This window comes from Pseudochaenichthys georgianus, unplaced genomic scaffold (assembly GCF_902827115.2).
Source record: "Pseudochaenichthys georgianus unplaced genomic scaffold, fPseGeo1.2 scaffold_491_arrow_ctg1, whole genome shotgun sequence".
NCBI lineage: Eukaryota > Metazoa > Chordata > Actinopteri > Perciformes > Channichthyidae > Pseudochaenichthys > Pseudochaenichthys georgianus.
In genome coordinates, this window is record NW_027263053.1 from 1 (window position 1) to 14,945 (window position 14,945).

At 43.9% G+C, this 14,945-nt stretch overlaps 21 non-coding genes across 21 annotated transcripts; all 21 read left to right on the forward strand.

The window, feature by feature from the left end:
• Positions 1-201: 201 nt before the first annotated feature.
• On the forward strand, positions 202-274 carry trnak-cuu (transfer RNA lysine (anticodon CUU)). The gene has a single exon. It is a non-coding gene; the product is annotated as a tRNA-Lys (tRNA).
• A 265-nt stretch (positions 275-539) lies between these two features.
• Positions 540-612, forward strand: trnak-cuu (transfer RNA lysine (anticodon CUU)). The gene has a single exon. It is a non-coding gene; the product is annotated as a tRNA-Lys (tRNA).
• A 264-nt stretch (positions 613-876) lies between these two features.
• On the forward strand, positions 877-949 carry trnak-cuu (transfer RNA lysine (anticodon CUU)). Its single transcript has one exon. It is a non-coding gene; the product is annotated as a tRNA-Lys (tRNA).
• Positions 950-1,214: 265 nt separating this feature from the next.
• On the forward strand, positions 1,215-1,287 carry trnak-cuu (transfer RNA lysine (anticodon CUU)). The gene has a single exon. It is a non-coding gene; the product is annotated as a tRNA-Lys (tRNA).
• A 264-nt stretch (positions 1,288-1,551) lies between these two features.
• trnak-cuu (transfer RNA lysine (anticodon CUU)) lies at positions 1,552-1,624 on the forward strand. The gene has a single exon. It is a non-coding gene; the product is annotated as a tRNA-Lys (tRNA).
• A 265-nt stretch (positions 1,625-1,889) lies between these two features.
• Positions 1,890-1,962, forward strand: trnak-cuu (transfer RNA lysine (anticodon CUU)). The gene has a single exon. It is a non-coding gene; the product is annotated as a tRNA-Lys (tRNA).
• A 265-nt stretch (positions 1,963-2,227) lies between these two features.
• trnak-cuu (transfer RNA lysine (anticodon CUU)) lies at positions 2,228-2,300 on the forward strand. The gene has a single exon. It is a non-coding gene; the product is annotated as a tRNA-Lys (tRNA).
• Positions 2,301-2,563: 263 nt separating this feature from the next.
• Positions 2,564-2,636, forward strand: trnak-cuu (transfer RNA lysine (anticodon CUU)). The gene has a single exon. It is a non-coding gene; the product is annotated as a tRNA-Lys (tRNA).
• A 263-nt stretch (positions 2,637-2,899) lies between these two features.
• On the forward strand, positions 2,900-2,972 carry trnak-cuu (transfer RNA lysine (anticodon CUU)). The gene has a single exon. It is a non-coding gene; the product is annotated as a tRNA-Lys (tRNA).
• A 263-nt stretch (positions 2,973-3,235) lies between these two features.
• trnak-cuu (transfer RNA lysine (anticodon CUU)) lies at positions 3,236-3,308 on the forward strand. The gene has a single exon. It is a non-coding gene; the product is annotated as a tRNA-Lys (tRNA).
• Positions 3,309-3,571: 263 nt separating this feature from the next.
• trnak-cuu (transfer RNA lysine (anticodon CUU)) lies at positions 3,572-3,644 on the forward strand. The gene has a single exon. It is a non-coding gene; the product is annotated as a tRNA-Lys (tRNA).
• Positions 3,645-3,907: 263 nt separating this feature from the next.
• Positions 3,908-3,980, forward strand: trnak-cuu (transfer RNA lysine (anticodon CUU)). The gene has a single exon. It is a non-coding gene; the product is annotated as a tRNA-Lys (tRNA).
• A 263-nt stretch (positions 3,981-4,243) lies between these two features.
• On the forward strand, positions 4,244-4,316 carry trnak-cuu (transfer RNA lysine (anticodon CUU)). Its single transcript has one exon. It is a non-coding gene; the product is annotated as a tRNA-Lys (tRNA).
• Positions 4,317-4,579: 263 nt separating this feature from the next.
• On the forward strand, positions 4,580-4,652 carry trnak-cuu (transfer RNA lysine (anticodon CUU)). Its single transcript has one exon. It is a non-coding gene; the product is annotated as a tRNA-Lys (tRNA).
• A 263-nt stretch (positions 4,653-4,915) lies between these two features.
• trnak-cuu (transfer RNA lysine (anticodon CUU)) lies at positions 4,916-4,988 on the forward strand. Its single transcript has one exon. It is a non-coding gene; the product is annotated as a tRNA-Lys (tRNA).
• Positions 4,989-5,252: 264 nt separating this feature from the next.
• Positions 5,253-5,325, forward strand: trnak-cuu (transfer RNA lysine (anticodon CUU)). Its single transcript has one exon. It is a non-coding gene; the product is annotated as a tRNA-Lys (tRNA).
• A 253-nt stretch (positions 5,326-5,578) lies between these two features.
• On the forward strand, positions 5,579-5,651 carry trnak-cuu (transfer RNA lysine (anticodon CUU)). The gene has a single exon. It is a non-coding gene; the product is annotated as a tRNA-Lys (tRNA).
• A 579-nt stretch (positions 5,652-6,230) lies between these two features.
• trnak-cuu (transfer RNA lysine (anticodon CUU)) lies at positions 6,231-6,303 on the forward strand. Its single transcript has one exon. It is a non-coding gene; the product is annotated as a tRNA-Lys (tRNA).
• Positions 6,304-6,568: 265 nt separating this feature from the next.
• Positions 6,569-6,641, forward strand: trnak-cuu (transfer RNA lysine (anticodon CUU)). Its single transcript has one exon. It is a non-coding gene; the product is annotated as a tRNA-Lys (tRNA).
• A 263-nt stretch (positions 6,642-6,904) lies between these two features.
• trnak-cuu (transfer RNA lysine (anticodon CUU)) lies at positions 6,905-6,977 on the forward strand. The gene has a single exon. It is a non-coding gene; the product is annotated as a tRNA-Lys (tRNA).
• Positions 6,978-7,241: 264 nt separating this feature from the next.
• Positions 7,242-7,314, forward strand: trnak-cuu (transfer RNA lysine (anticodon CUU)). The gene has a single exon. It is a non-coding gene; the product is annotated as a tRNA-Lys (tRNA).
• The last annotated feature ends 7,631 nt before the right edge of the window (positions 7,315-14,945 follow it).

Genomic DNA, 14,945 nt, shown 5'->3' on the forward strand with positions numbered 1-14,945 from the left:
TTCACATCCAGGTTTGGTTCATTGAGTACATTTGAACACGGCAGAACTACGGCAAAACGAGAAAGCCTAGAGAAGGGTGTTTCGGATTGCCCTTAAATCAAACTCTAGGGCCCTTCATTCAAACTCTGTACCCCTTTTTTTGAATGCAATCGACGCTTCTATCTAAATTCAAAACGTTGGCCTATTTTAGCATTGTTATTAGCCCGGCTAGCTCAGTCGGTAGAGCATGAGACTCTTAATCTCAGGGTCGTGGGTTCGAGCCCCACGTTGGGCTGTAGTGTTTTAGGGTGTCTTAATCCTAGACCATTCAGACCAGTTGTTTCGATACCTTGAACCTTTCACATCCAGGTTTGGTTCATTGAGTACATTTGAACACGGCAGAACTACGGCAAAACGAGAAAGCCTAGAGAAGGGTGTTTCACATTGCCCTTAAATCAAACTCTAGGGCCCTTCATTCAAACTCTGTACCCCTTTTTTTGCATGTAATCGGCCCTTCTATCTGAAATTCAAAACGTTGGCCTATTTTAGCATTGTTATTAGCCCGGCTAGCTCAGTCGGTAGAGCATGAGACTCTTAATCTCAGGGTCGTGGGTTCGAGCCCCACGTTGGGCTGTAGTGTTTTAGGGTGTCTTAATCCTAGACCATTCAGACCAGTTGTTTCGATACCTTGAACCTTTCACATCCAGGTTTGGTTCATTGAGTACATTTGAACACGGCAGAACTACGGCAAAACGAGAAAGCCTAGAGAAGGGTGTTTCACATTGCCCTTAAATCAAACTCTAGGGCCTTCATTCAAACTCTGTACCCCTTTTTTTGAATGCAATCGGCCCTTCTATCTGAAATTCAAAACGTTGGCCTATTTTAGCATTGTTGTTAGCCCGGCTAGCTCAGTCGTTAGAGCATGAGACTCTTAATCTCAGGGTCGTGGGTTCGAGCCCCACGTTGGGCTGTAGTGTGTTAGGGTGTCTTAATCCTAAATCATTCAGACCAGTTGTTTCCATACCTTGAACCTTTCACATCCAGGTTTGGTTCATTGAGTACATTTGAACACGGCAGAACTACGGCAAAACGAGAAAGCCTAGAGAAGGGTGTTTCACATTGCCCTTCATTCAAACTCTAGGGCCCTTCATTCAAACTCTGTACACCTTTTTTTGCGTGCAATCGGCCCTTCTATCTGAAATTCAAAACGTTGGCCTATTTTAGCATTGTTATTAGCCCGGCTAGCTCAGTCGGTAGAGCATGAGACTCTTAATCTCAGGGTCGTGGGTTCGAGCCCCACGTTGGGCTGTAGTGTTTTAGGGTGTCTTAATCCTAAATCATTCAGACCAGTTGTTTCCATACCTTGAACCTTTCACATCCAGGTTTGGTTCATTGAGTACATTTGAACACGGCAGAACTACGGCAAAACGAGAAAGCCTAGAGAAGGGTGTTTCACATTGCCCTTCATTCAAACTCTAGGGCCTTCATTCAAACTCTGTACCCCTTTTTTTGCGTGCAATCGGCCCTTCTATCTGAAATTCAAAACGTTGGCCTATTTTAGCATTGTTATTAGCCCGGCTAGCTCAGTCGGTAGAGCATGAGACTCTTAATCTCAGGGTCGTGGGTTCGAGCCCCACGTTGGGCTGTAGTGTTTTAGGGTGTCTTAATCCTAGACCATTCAGACCAGTTGTTGCGATACCTTGAACCTTTCACATCCAGGTTTGGTTCATTGAGTACATTTGAACACGGCAGAACTACGGCAAAACGAGAAAGCCTAGAGAAGGGTGTTTCACATTGCCCTTCATTCAAACTCTAGGGCCCTTCATTCAAACTCTGTACACCTTTTTTTGCGTGCAATCGGCCCTTCTATCTGAAATTCAAAACGTTGGCCTATTTTAGCATTGTTGTTAGCCCGGCTAGCTCAGTCGGTAGAGCATGAGACTCTTAATCTCAGGGTCGTGGGTTCGAGCCCCACGTTGGGCTGTAGTGTGTTAGGGTGTCTTAATCCTAGACCATTCAGACCAGTTGTTTCGATACCTTGAACCTTTCACATCCAGGTTTGGTTCATTGAGTACATTTGAACACGGCAGAACTACGGCAAAACGAGAAAGCCTAGAGAAGGGTGTTTCACATTGCCCTTCATTCAAACTCTAGGGCCCTTCATTCAAACTCTGTACACCTTTTTTTGCGTGCAATCGGCCCTTCTATCTGAAATTCAAAACGTTGGCCTATTTTAGCATTGTTATTAGCCCGGCTAGCTCAGTCGGTAGAGCATGAGACTCTTAATCTCAGGGTCGTGGGTTCGAGCCCCACGTTGGGCTGTAGTGTTTTAGGGTGTCTTAATCCTAAATCATTCAGACCAGTTGTTTCGATACCTTGAACCTTTCACATCCAGGTTTGGTTCATTGAGTACATTTGAACACGGCAGAACTACGGCAAAACGAGAAAGCCTAGAGAAGGGTGTTTCGGATTGCCCTTAAATCAAACTCTAGGGCCTTCATTCAAACTCTGTACCCCTTTTTTTGAATGCAATCGACGCTTCTATCTAAAATCAGAACTTTGGCCTATTTTAGCATTGTTATTAGCCCGGCTAGCTCAGTCGGTAGAGCATGAGACTCTTAATCTCAGGGTCGTGGGTTCGAGCCCCACGTTGGGCTGTAGTGTGTTAGGGTGTCTTAATCCTAAATCATTCAGACCAGTTGTTGCGATACCTTGAACCTTTCACATCCAGGTTTGGTTCATTGAGTACATTTGAACACGGCAGAACTACGGCAAAACGAGAAAGCCTAGAGAAGGGTGTTTCGGATTGCCCTTAAATCAAACTCTAGGGCCTTCATTCAAACTCTGTACCCCTTTTTTTGAATGCAATCGACGCTTCTATCTAAAATCAGAACTTTGGCCTATTTTAGCATTGTTATTAGCCCGGCTAGCTCAGTCGGTAGAGCATGAGACTCTTAATCTCAGGGTCGTGGGTTCGAGCCCCACGTTGGGCTGTAGTGTTTTAGGGTGTCTTAATCCTAGACCATTCAGACCAGTTGTTTCGATACCTTGAACCTTTCACATCCAGGTTTGGTTCATTGAGTACATTTGAACATGGCAGAACTACGGCAAAACGAGAAAGCCTAGAGAAGGGTGTTTCGGATTGCCCTTAAATCAAACTCTAGGTCCTTCATTCAAACTCTGTACCCCTTTTTTTTAATGCAATCGACGCTTCTATCTAAAATCAGAACTTTGGCCTATTTTAGCATTGTTATTAGCCCGGCTAGCTCAGTCGGTAGAGCATGAGACTCTTAATCTCAGGGTCGTGGGTTCGAGCCCCACGTTGGGCTGTAGTGTGTTAGGGTGTCTTAATCCTAAATCATTCAGACCAGTTGTTTCGATACCTTGAACCTTTCACATCCAGGTTTGGTTCATTGAGTACATTTGAACACGGCAGAACTACGGCAAAACGAGAAAGCCTAGAGAAGGGTGTTTCGGATTGCCCTTAAATCAAACTCTAGGGCCTTCATTCAAACTCTGTACCCCTTTTTTTGAATGCAATCGACGCTTCTATCTAAAATCAGAACTTTGGCCTATTTTAGCATTGTTATTAGCCCGGCTAGCTCAGTCGGTAGAGCATGAGACTCTTAATCTCAGGGTCGTGGGTTCGAGCCCCACGTTGGGCTGTAGTGTGTTAGGGTGTCTTAATCCTAAATCATTCAGACCAGTTGTTGCGATACCTTGAACCTTTCACATCCAGGTTTGGTTCATTGAGTACATTTGAACACGGCAGAACTACGGCAAAACGAGAAAGCCTAGAGAAGGGTGTTTCGGATTGCCCTTAAATCAAACTCTAGGGCCTTCATTCAAACTCTGTACCCCTTTTTTTGAATGCAATCGACGCTTCTATCTAAAATCAGAACTTTGGCCTATTTTAGCATTGTTATTAGCCCGGCTAGCTCAGTCGGTAGAGCATGAGACTCTTAATCTCAGGGTCGTGGGTTCGAGCCCCACGTTGGGCTGTAGTGTGTTAGGGTGTCTTAATCCTAAATCATTCAGACCAGTTGTTGCGATACCTTGAACCTTTCACATCCAGGTTTGGTTCATTGAGTACATTTGAACACGGCAGAACTACGGCAAAACGAGAAAGCCTAGAGAAGGGTGTTTCGGATTGCCCTTAAATCAAACTCTAGGGCCTTCATTCAAACTCTGTACCCCTTTTTTTGAATGCAATCGACGCTTCTATCTAAAATCAGAACTTTGGCCTATTTTAGCATTGTTATTAGCCCGGCTAGCTCAGTCGGTAGAGCATGAGACTCTTAATCTCAGGGTCGTGGGTTCGAGCCCCACGTTGGGCTGTAGTGTGTTAGGGTGTCTTAATCCTAAATCATTCAGACCAGTTGTTGCGATACCTTGAACCTTTCACATCCAGGTTTGGTTCATTGAGTACATTTGAACATGGCAGAACTACGGCAAAACGAGAAAGCCTAGAGAAGGGTGTTTCGGATTGCCCTTAAATCAAACTCTAGGGCCTTCATTCAAACTCTGTACCCCTTTTTTTGAATGCAATCGACGCTTCTATCTAAAATCAGAACTTTGGCCTATTTTAGCATTGTTATTAGCCCGGCTAGCTCAGTCGGTAGAGCATGAGACTCTTAATCTCAGGGTCGTGGGTTCGAGCCCCACGTTGGGCTGTAGTGTTTTAGGGTATCTTAATCCTACATCATTCAGACCAGTTGTTTCCATACCTTGAACCTTTCACATCCAGGTTTGGTTCATTGAGTACATTTGAACATGGCAGAACTACGGCAAAACGAGAAAGCCTAGAGAAGGGTGTTTCGGATTGCCCTTAAATCAAACTCTAGGGCCTTCATTCAAACTCTGTACCCCTTTTTTTGAATGCAATCGACGCTTCTATCTAAAATCAGAACTTTGGCCTATTTTAGCATTGTTATTAGCCCGGCTAGCTCAGTCGGTAGAGCATGAGACTCTTAATCTCAGGGTCGTGGGTTCGAGCCCCACGTTGGGCTGTAGTGTTTTAGGGTGTCTTAATCCTAGACCATTCAGACCAGTTGTTGCGATACCTTGAACCTTTCACATCCAGGTTTGGTTCATTGAGTACATTTGAACACGGCAGAACTACGGCAAAACGAGAAAGCCTAGAGAAGGGTGTTTCGGATTGCCCTTAAATCAAACTCTAGGGCCTTCATTCAAACTCTGTACCCCTTTTTTTGAATGCAATCGGCCCTTCTATCTGAAATTCAAAACGTTGGCCTATTTTAGCATTGTTGTTAGCCCGGCTAGCTCAGTCGGTAGAGCATGAGACTCTTAATCTCAGGGTCGTGGGTTCGAGCCCCACGTTGGGCTGTAGTGTGTTAGGGTGTCTTAATCCTAAATCATTCAGACCAGTTGTTGCGATACCTTGAACCTTTCACATCCAGGTTTGGTTCATTGAGTACATTTGAACACGGCAAAACGAGAAAGCCTAGAGAAGGGTGTTTCGGATTGCCCTTAAATCAAACTCTAGGGCCTTCATTCAAACTCTGTACCCCTTTTTTTGCGTGCAATCGGCCCTTCTATCTGAAATTCAAAACGTTGGCCTATTTTAGCATTGTTGTTAGCCCGGCTAGCTCAGTCGGTAGAGCATGAGACTCTTAATCTCAGGGTCGTGGGTTCGAGCCCCACGTTGGGCTGTAGTGTTTTAGGGTATCTTAATCCTACATCATTCAGACCAGTTGTTTCCATACCTTGAACCTTTCACATCCAGGTTTGGTTCATTGAGTACATTTGAACACGGCAGAACTACGGCAAAACGAGAAAGCCTAGAGAAGGGTGTTTCGCATTGCCCTTAAATCAAACTCTAGGGCCTTCATTCAAACTCTGTACACCTTTTTTTGAATGCAATCGGCCCTTCTATCTGAAATTCAAAACGTTGGCCTATTTTAGCAATGTTTTTAGAGCATGAGACTCTTAATCTCAGGGTCGTGGGTTCGAGCCCCACGTTGGGCTGTAGTGTGTTAGGGTGTCTTAATCCTAAATCATTCAGACCAGTTGTTTCCATACCTTGAACCTTTCACATCCAGGTTTGGTTCATTGAGTACATTTGAACACGGCAGAACTACGGCAAAACGAGAAAGCCTAGAGAAGGGTGTTTCGGATTGCCCTTAAATCAAACTCTAGGGCCTTCATTCAAACTCTGTACCCCTTTTTTTGCGTGCAATCGGCCCTTCTATCTAAAATGAAAACGTTGGCCTATTTTAGCATTGTTATTAGCCCGGCTAGCTCAGTCGGTAGAGCATGAGACTCTTAATCTCAGGGTCGTGGGTTCGAGCCCCACGTTGGGCTGTAGTGTTTTAGGGTGTCTTAATCCTACATCATTCAGACCAGTTGTTTCCATACCTTGAACCTTTCATTTCAAGGTTTGGTTCATTGAGTACATTTGAACACGGCAGAACTACGGCAAAACGAGAAAGCCTAGAGAAGGGTGTTTCACATTGCCCTTCATTCAAACTCTAGGGCCCTTCATTCAAACTCTGTACACCTTTTTTTGCGTGCAATCGGCCCTTCTATCTGAAATTCAAAACGTTGGCCTATTTTAGCATTGTTATTAGCCCGGCTAGCTCAGTCGGTAGAGCATGAGACTCTTAATCTCAGGGTCGTGGGTTCGAGCCCCACGTTGGGCTGTAGTGTGTTAGGGTGTCTTAATCCTAAATCATTCAGACCAGTTGTTGCGATACCTTGAACCTTTCACATCCAGGTTTGGTTCATTGAGTACATTTGAACACGGCAGAACTACGGCAAAACGAGAAAGCCTAGAGAAGGGTGTTTCGGATTGCCCTTAAATCAAACTCTAGGGCCTTCATTCAAACTCTGTACCCCTTTTTTTGAATGCAATCGACGCTTCTATCTAAAATCAGAACTTTGGCCTATTTTAGCATTGTTATTAGCCCGGCTAGCTCAGTCGGTAGAGCATGAGACTCTTAATCTCAGGGTCGTGGGTTCGAGCCCCACGTTGGGCTGTAGTGTTTTAGGGTGTCTTAATCCTAGATCATTCAGACCAGTTGTTTCGATACCTTGAACCTTTCACATCCAGGTTTGGTTCATTGAGTACATTTGAACACGGCAGAACTACGGCAAAACGAGAAAGCCTAGAGAAGGGTGTTTCGGATTGCCCTTAAATCAAACTCTAGGGCCTTCATTCAAACTCTGTACCCCTTTTTTTGCGTGCAATCGGCCCTTCTATCTGAAATTCAAAACGTTGGCCTATTTTAGCATTGTTGTTAGCCCGGCAAGCTCAGACGGTAGAGCATGAGACTCTTAATCTCAGGGTCGTGGGTTCGAGCCCCACGTTGGGTTGTAGTGTTTTAGGGTATCTTAATCGTAGATCATTCAGACCAGTTTTTTCGATACCTTGAACCTTTCACCTCCAGGTTTGGTTCATTGAGTAAATGTGAACACGGCAGACCTAGGGCAAAACGAGAAAGCCTAGAAAATTGTGTTTCGGATTGCCCTTCAATCAAACTCTAGGGCCTTTCATTCAAACTCTGTACCCCTTTTTTTGCATTGAATTGGCCCTCCTATCTGAAATTCAAAACTTTGGCCTATTTTAGCGTTGTTCTTTGCTTTGTTCTATCTCAGTCGGTAGGGCATGACCACTTTGGGCTGTAGTGTTTAAGGGTGTCTTTATCCAAGATCATTAAGAACAGTCTCCAATGCTGATTGCTTCACCCTGTAACTAGCTATACTCGCTATGAGTTGCAGCTTTTTGAACTGAACCCGGCCTCGCCTGTGCTCTGCGCAGTCGTGTATCGTCCGCCAACGTGCAATAAGGATTTCATCAATGACTTTTCTGACTTTCTGTCCGGGATCATGGTGAAATATGATCGTGTTTTGATTTGCGGAGACTTTAATGTCCATGTGTGTTGCGAGTCCAAACCTCTGGTTAGGGACTTTTTAAATCTCCTCAATTATTTCGGTCTCATTCAAGTAGGGCGTGGCTGGCCCAACACACGGAAAAGGACACACCTTAGATTTAGTATTATCGTTTGGACTGTCTGTCTCTGTGGGTGAAATCTGTGCAGCAACGTGTATCTCAGACCATTACCGGTTCTGTTTACAACCTCGATCCCTTCCGCAGGAGTCGAAACATGTGCCCCTGCGCGTCGTCTGACTGCCTGTTTTTTATAGGGCTGTCAGTCGATTAAAATATTTAATCGCGATTAATCGCATGATTGTCCATAGTTAATCGCGATTAATCGCAAATTAATCGCACATTTTTTATCTGTTCTAAATGTACCGTAGAGGAATATTTTTCAAGTTTTTAATACTCTTATCAACATATGAGTGGACAAATATGCTTTATGCTAATGTTTATTATCATTTGAACAATGACAAATATTCTCATGAATATTAAACACAACAACCTCTGAACATTACAAATATTCGCCTCAATTCAACCTGGAACCTCTCTCATTCAATAATACAATACAAATGGTGTGTGTGTGTGTGTGTGTGTGTGTGTGTGTGTGTGTGTGTGTGTGTGTGTGTGTGTGTGTGTGTGTGTGTGTGTGTGTGTGTGTGTGTGTGTGTGTGTGTGTGTGTGTGTGTGTGTGTGTGTGTGTGTGTGTGTGTGTGTGTGTGTGTGTGTGTGTGTGTGTGTGTGTGTGTGTGTGTGCGTGTGTGTGTGTGTGTTGGATCGTTGGAGCTATGTGCAACTCAAGGCATATGCTCGAACGGGAGCTGCCTGGACGCTGCAATCATGTTGCTGCAATCATGAGTGTGCTGACTTCTCGTACAATGTCCCGCTGTCTGGCTTCCTGCATCAAGTCAAGTTTTCGGCGCAGTTGTGTGGATAGAGCTCTCCTCTGTTTTCATTTAAACAGCTCCTTATATCCGTTAGCGCAGCTAGCTAGCACCCGATGCTAACAACAACAATGCACGTAAGGTCTCTCTCTCGCTCGCTCGGGCCACACACACACATACACACACCCTCCCGGTCCTCCCGATGGCCAGTCGGTGCCTGCCGGTGAGCGTGGAAGTGTGGTCTGCCACAAGCGGGCGGCAGGAGCGGGGCTGTCAGCAGCATCAGCTTGTAGATGGTATTTTAAACTCGATGCGCTCTGAAACTACGGGGCGGCCGAGGAAAAAAAATACACATGTGTTAATCACGTTAAAATAATTAGTGGCGTTAATTTTTTTTGTCGTTAACGCATTATTAACGCGTTAACTTGACAGTCCTAGTTTTTTATGTTTCTCCAATCTGTAAATTAGAGGTGAACTGTGCTCTTAGTGCGGATGAGCTTATCTCCATGTTTGACTCGACATGTACACTAATACTCATTTCATTTCATTTCAAACCTTTATTTATACAGATAAAATCCCATTGAGATCATTGATCTCTTTTCCAAGGGAGACCTGTTCAAGTAGTTCCACATGAAACATAAAAACATAAACAGAACAACAAAAGGACATCATCCAGCATCATTTACATAATTATCCACATAAACAGGTACCAATAGCTTCTGATTGACTAGCATCCAACCGAGCTTTAAAAACATTTAGTGGCACCAGATTGTTCAGTTTCCATTTAATTTGCAGACTATTCCAAGACAGAGGAGCTGCGCATCTAAAAGCTGTCTTCCCTAAGACAGTCCTAGCAGTTGGCACATTTAATAAAACCACAGCATTCGATCTCAGGCAGTAGCCACTTACAATTCTCCGTGAGATCAGGGAGCAGATATAAGATGGAAGTTTCCCTAGCATGGCTTTGTATATAAAAATGTACCAGTGACTGAGCCTCAGTACAGTTAGTGAAAGCAAACCAGCCCTTGCATACAGGGTACAGTGATGGGTTAATGCTTTACAGTTTGTCACAAATCTCAGTGCACTGTGATACGCAGCATCTAACTTGACCAGGCCATTGGCAGGTGCATTCATATAGACCAGATCCCCATAGTCCAGCACAGGTCAAAAGGTCACAGTGACTAGCCTTTTCCTGGCCTCAAGCGAGAAACAGGACTTGTTTCTGAAAAAGAAACCTAGCCTAACCCTCAGCTTTTTTAGCAGGTTATTGACATGAAGTTTAAAAGAGAGACAATCATCAAGCCAGATACCAAGGTATTTGTAACAGGTAACCACTTTAAGTTTTGTTCCTTGCGTAGTTACAATATCTAAAACAGGCTCTGGTGTCTTTTTTGCTTTTGAAAAGAGCATTACCTTGGTTTTCTCAACATTTAAAAGAAGCTTTAATTCAAATTTAATACTGGATTATGTTGCTCCTTTTACGCTTAGACGCACCAAAGTTCTCTCAGAGCCGTTGCTCAATGACTGTACTCGCGCTCTTAGACGCACTTGCAGGCGTGCAGAGAGAAAAAGGATAAACTCCATGTCTCCTTAGAAATCCTTCGTGCTTGCCTTTCCGACTACCAGACGGCAATCAAAGCAGCCAAAACAGAGCATATTTCTCTGTTAATCTCTAAAAATACCTCAGGTTCTTTTTAATGTCCTCAACTCGATCATTAATCCCTGTGATGTTTCTCCAATTGTGCCATCGACTACTCTCTGTGATACGTTCCTTACATTTTTTATTTTTTACATCTGCTCTTATGCTAGCCCACACTAGTGCTACCCCAGACCCTGCTCCTTTTCTGTGCCCTGCTGTCCTCGACCACTTTGAGCCTGTATCCCTCTCTTCTCTCTCGGATGTAGTTAAGCACCTGCGGCAGACAAACTGCACCTCAGACAGCATTCCCTCTCGCTTTCTCAGAAATGTTTTCGAATCAGTTGGAGCTAGTGTTTTATTGCTTGTGAACACCTCTCTTGGCTCAGGATGTGTCCCAGCTGCCTTCAAACATGCCGTGGTGCAGCCACTACTTAAAAAGAAAAATCTCAACCCCTCCATTCTCGCAAATGTTAGGCCCATCTCCCAGCTACCTTTTTTATCTAAAGCCCTGGAGCGAGTACTCTACGTCCAGCTACAGTCGTTCTTAACCACGCATGGCATCCATGAAAAGTTTCAGTCTGGCTTCAAACCTATGCACAGCACTGAAAGAGCCCTTTTAAGAGTTTTTAATGATCTGCTCCTAGCCGCCGACTCAGGTAGCCCAGCTGTCCTGGTGCTGTTAGACCTGACGGCTGCCTTTGACACTGTGGACCATAGCATCCTGTTGTCACGGCTTGAACAGTCCACAGGCATCACAGGCTCTGCCAGTAGGGTTCAATATCTATCTCTTAATAGTAATGTAATGTAGTGTGGAGGTAAAGGGCAGAGTGAGCAAGTTACCACTCATCCCCTTGTTTCTTCACAAAGTTTCTGTGGGAGGCTGGCTTGTTTTAGTTTCTCGGGGAAGTAGAGTCTTTGCTGGGCCTTTTTCACTTTTTCTTTTTTTTTTTTCATGTGAAACTTGTGAAACGGAATGGATGGAATGTTCCTGATAACTTTTCTTGGATGAGTTATTTGAAGTTGTTCAGGATCAAAGAAGATTGTTTCTGCCCGGTTTCGAGCCGGGCAGAAACACGCACATACACAATTGCGCCATCTGGTGTCACAAACGTGTGCCTGCATTAGCTTTGTTACGGCAATGGATTGTGGGAGATTCTCATAGCATGTGAGGATCTCTTGAGGGTAAGGTCCCTGGCCCTTTCTCATTTCTCGAACTCCCCTCCTCGACTCCTATCCTCGATACTTAGTCCCGCCCACAGGAGATGCGAGCGGAGGAGCCGAGGAGGGGAACCGAGGAGAGAGGAGGGGAAGCAGCATGCGGTTAGAGAAATGAGAACTCCTCTCCTCTGAGCGGTCATTTTAAAGAGACGTCCATTAATGATGACAGAAGGCACAGCAGCAATATGTGTTCATGACGACTTATATATTTACTTTGATTCATTCACAGTGCGGTATAATGAGACAATAACAGGCTACAGATGCGGACACGCACACACACATATATATGTGTATATATTTATATAAATATATACAATTTCAGAATCAAACAGAGCACTCTCATAACTCGTAACACTATCAGAGACTGGATATATCCCCCCCCCTCTCCCCTCTGGTCGCTACAATGAGGAAAATAAATTACGGGCCAAAAGTTGTATTTACAAGTATTAAAAGTAAGCAGAGGACACCAAACCAACAGACCTGTCTGTCCGCTGCATCTACGCACACACTGTACCACACACACCTACACACTGTACCACACACACACACACACACGCACATACAGCTCCTAAAACAGGCTACAGCCGTTGTGTATTTTATTGTGAAGCACTGAATGGTTTTAGAAAAATATCGACTCTTTGTTTGTAGATATCTACTACTAAACTAAAGCAAATAAAGAGAGTAGGCCTGTTATACTGAGCGATATATATTATACACACTGCTCTGCTTTCTGCAAGGACCTCACAGCTGTTCTCTCTGTAAACATCGCGTCGCGATGAAAGCAGTTTATAAAATAATATCCAGGGGATGCATGCAGAGCTGTCATTGGCTGAGATAAGTCCGGCCGTGCGTCACGACTCTTTGAAACATCTCTGTTCCCGGAAATGCATCCGCGAAGGAGCCGTGGAGGACCCATCAGTGTATCCTCGGTTATAGCTCGTCCAGAGAGGCTCCTCGATGCTCGGTCCTCGACGTGCATTTAGAGAAATGGGATGTCCTTCAACATGGCGCGCTAAAATTCATTTCCGGGTCACTACCGGAGGACAGAGGAGTCGAGGAGGGGGATTTGATGAAATGAGAAAGGGCCCCTGTATTATCTCGGTGGACAAAATGTAAGGTTTTATTTTATAAGGACAATAACATACTGTTGTGTTTGTTAAGTGTAATGTTAATTGTTTAATGCTCACAGTCACAGCAACATGTTTTTTGTGTGAAAAACATGTTCTGAGTGATCTGTTGCCTAGGGCAGTGGTTCCCAAACGGTGTGCCGCGGCACACTGGTGTGCCGTGAGGCAAGTCCTGGTGTTCCGTGGGATTTTGTGACAACCATACCTTATTATTGCAATATACAACTACACAAAAATAATTATTTTTTAATTTACTATATCAGTACTTTGTAGGTTTATATGTACGTAATCTGCGCGATTTGCGCGTCCACATCTCCACGTGCAGTGCTGCATAAACATGGCTGAGCAGCGATAACTCTCGAGGGGTGGAGGTATGCCCATTATTTTGAGTTCATCCGAAGAATAGACAGAAATGTGACGGTGCGGTGCAAACTGTGTCCAGGCCAGAAGCTGTTATCCACTGCTGGAAACACCACGTCAAACCTCAACAAGCACCTGCAAAGAACACATGCTATGGTGGAGCTACCGCACACGCTATTTGTTGTTTGTTTATATCACAGTCTGTTCTTCTTCTCTGTCTTTCGGTTGTTGCCTGTTTTGAATGACGAATAGACACTACCGCCGCCTGCTGGTAAGGAGAGTTATTGCCACTCACGCATGCGCAGTTCGTACAACAACACGCAGGAGAACACACCGACACAACAGAGTGAGCAGAGATAGACTGCGCAAAATATACAGATAGCAGGAGACAGAGGACAGCCACGGTCAGATAGGAAAACATTCAGGATCTGGATCAGTCTTATGCGACAATGGAAACTGAACTAAAGAGAACATTTGAAACTTTAGCAGTCTGCGTGATCTGCCTGCAGGGAGGGGCGGGCCGACCCTGCGAGTAAAGTAACGAGTAAAGTAACGAGTTACTTTATGTAGAGAGTAACGAAGTAGTGTAATATATTACTTTTTTAAAAAAGTAATATGTAATGTATTACTTTTTTTTAGTAACGACCCCATCTCTGCTGAAATGTTACATTTATAATTTGTAGTTCAGGACCATGGACAATGCAGCTTCCTTGCATTGACAGTTCTCTGTGCTGAATTTCCTTTGTCTAATTTTTAATGTTGTGACCTGTCTGGTTTAAATGAGTGTGTTGCTGCTTTGATGAAGCCTAATTTGATAACGTTTCAAATTAATTTCTGAAATATTTCGTTAATAAATATTTCATGAGTAATATAGTTGTCTTTGTCACATTTTATTTGGCATTAGTAAATAATTATGCAAATGTACAGATATTTTACATGATATGAGTGATAACACGTGTTATAAGGGCTATTTTACACAATAGGTGTGCCTTGAGATTTTTACTTGTCCTTTGGTGTGCCTTGGGCACAACAAGTTTGGGAACCACTGGCCTAGGGGACACTACACCGGAGTTACATAAGCAGAGATAAAGTGCCATTTTGGGGGGAACTCACCTCCTCTGGGGTCCCCCAGGAAGATTTTTTTTAAATATTGAAGTTAAAAGCATCAATCTTGTGCACTTTGAGAGCAACATTAAGAGATATGGATACATCTCTCAACACCCATATGTCATACAAAATCAAAGAATCAGAATTAGAAACGGGTTATTATTTAAAAACACTTCATTTTCCAATTAAATCATAAACTATGTCAAATTATTAGAAGTTGTTAGTAATCAGATTAAACAGAACAAAGGGATGAAAGGAGGAAATAAAAATCCCTCCTCACTTGCAGCTTCCTTCATCTCTTGCTGCTTCCCTCATCACTTGCTGTTTGCGGTTGAAATGATCTCTTTTGCTGGCCAAACATGCTGGATGGAAAGCAGTGATGTCTCACTTGCCTTGGCCCTGTATCTGCAGTCCCTAAATCAGTCATGTTACCCATTGACTCTTGTCTGTTCTGGTGTTCCTGTTCATTGTTGTCTCCATTGTCGTTCTTGTCTGTTGTATCTCCTTCTTGTGTGTCCCTTTCTCCTGTTCTCCTTTCTTCATCCTCCACTCTGTTTGGCTCATCTGTGATGATTGGGTATCGTTTGAATTTCCACGATTCTGATTCCGATTCTACTTTTCGATTCCGGTTCTTAACGGTTCTCAATTCCGATTCTTTGAGGGGCAGGGTAAAAAAATGATACATGCTTCTTCCACCAATTTTTTTTTTCGAGAAACTTTTACACAGGTAGTTT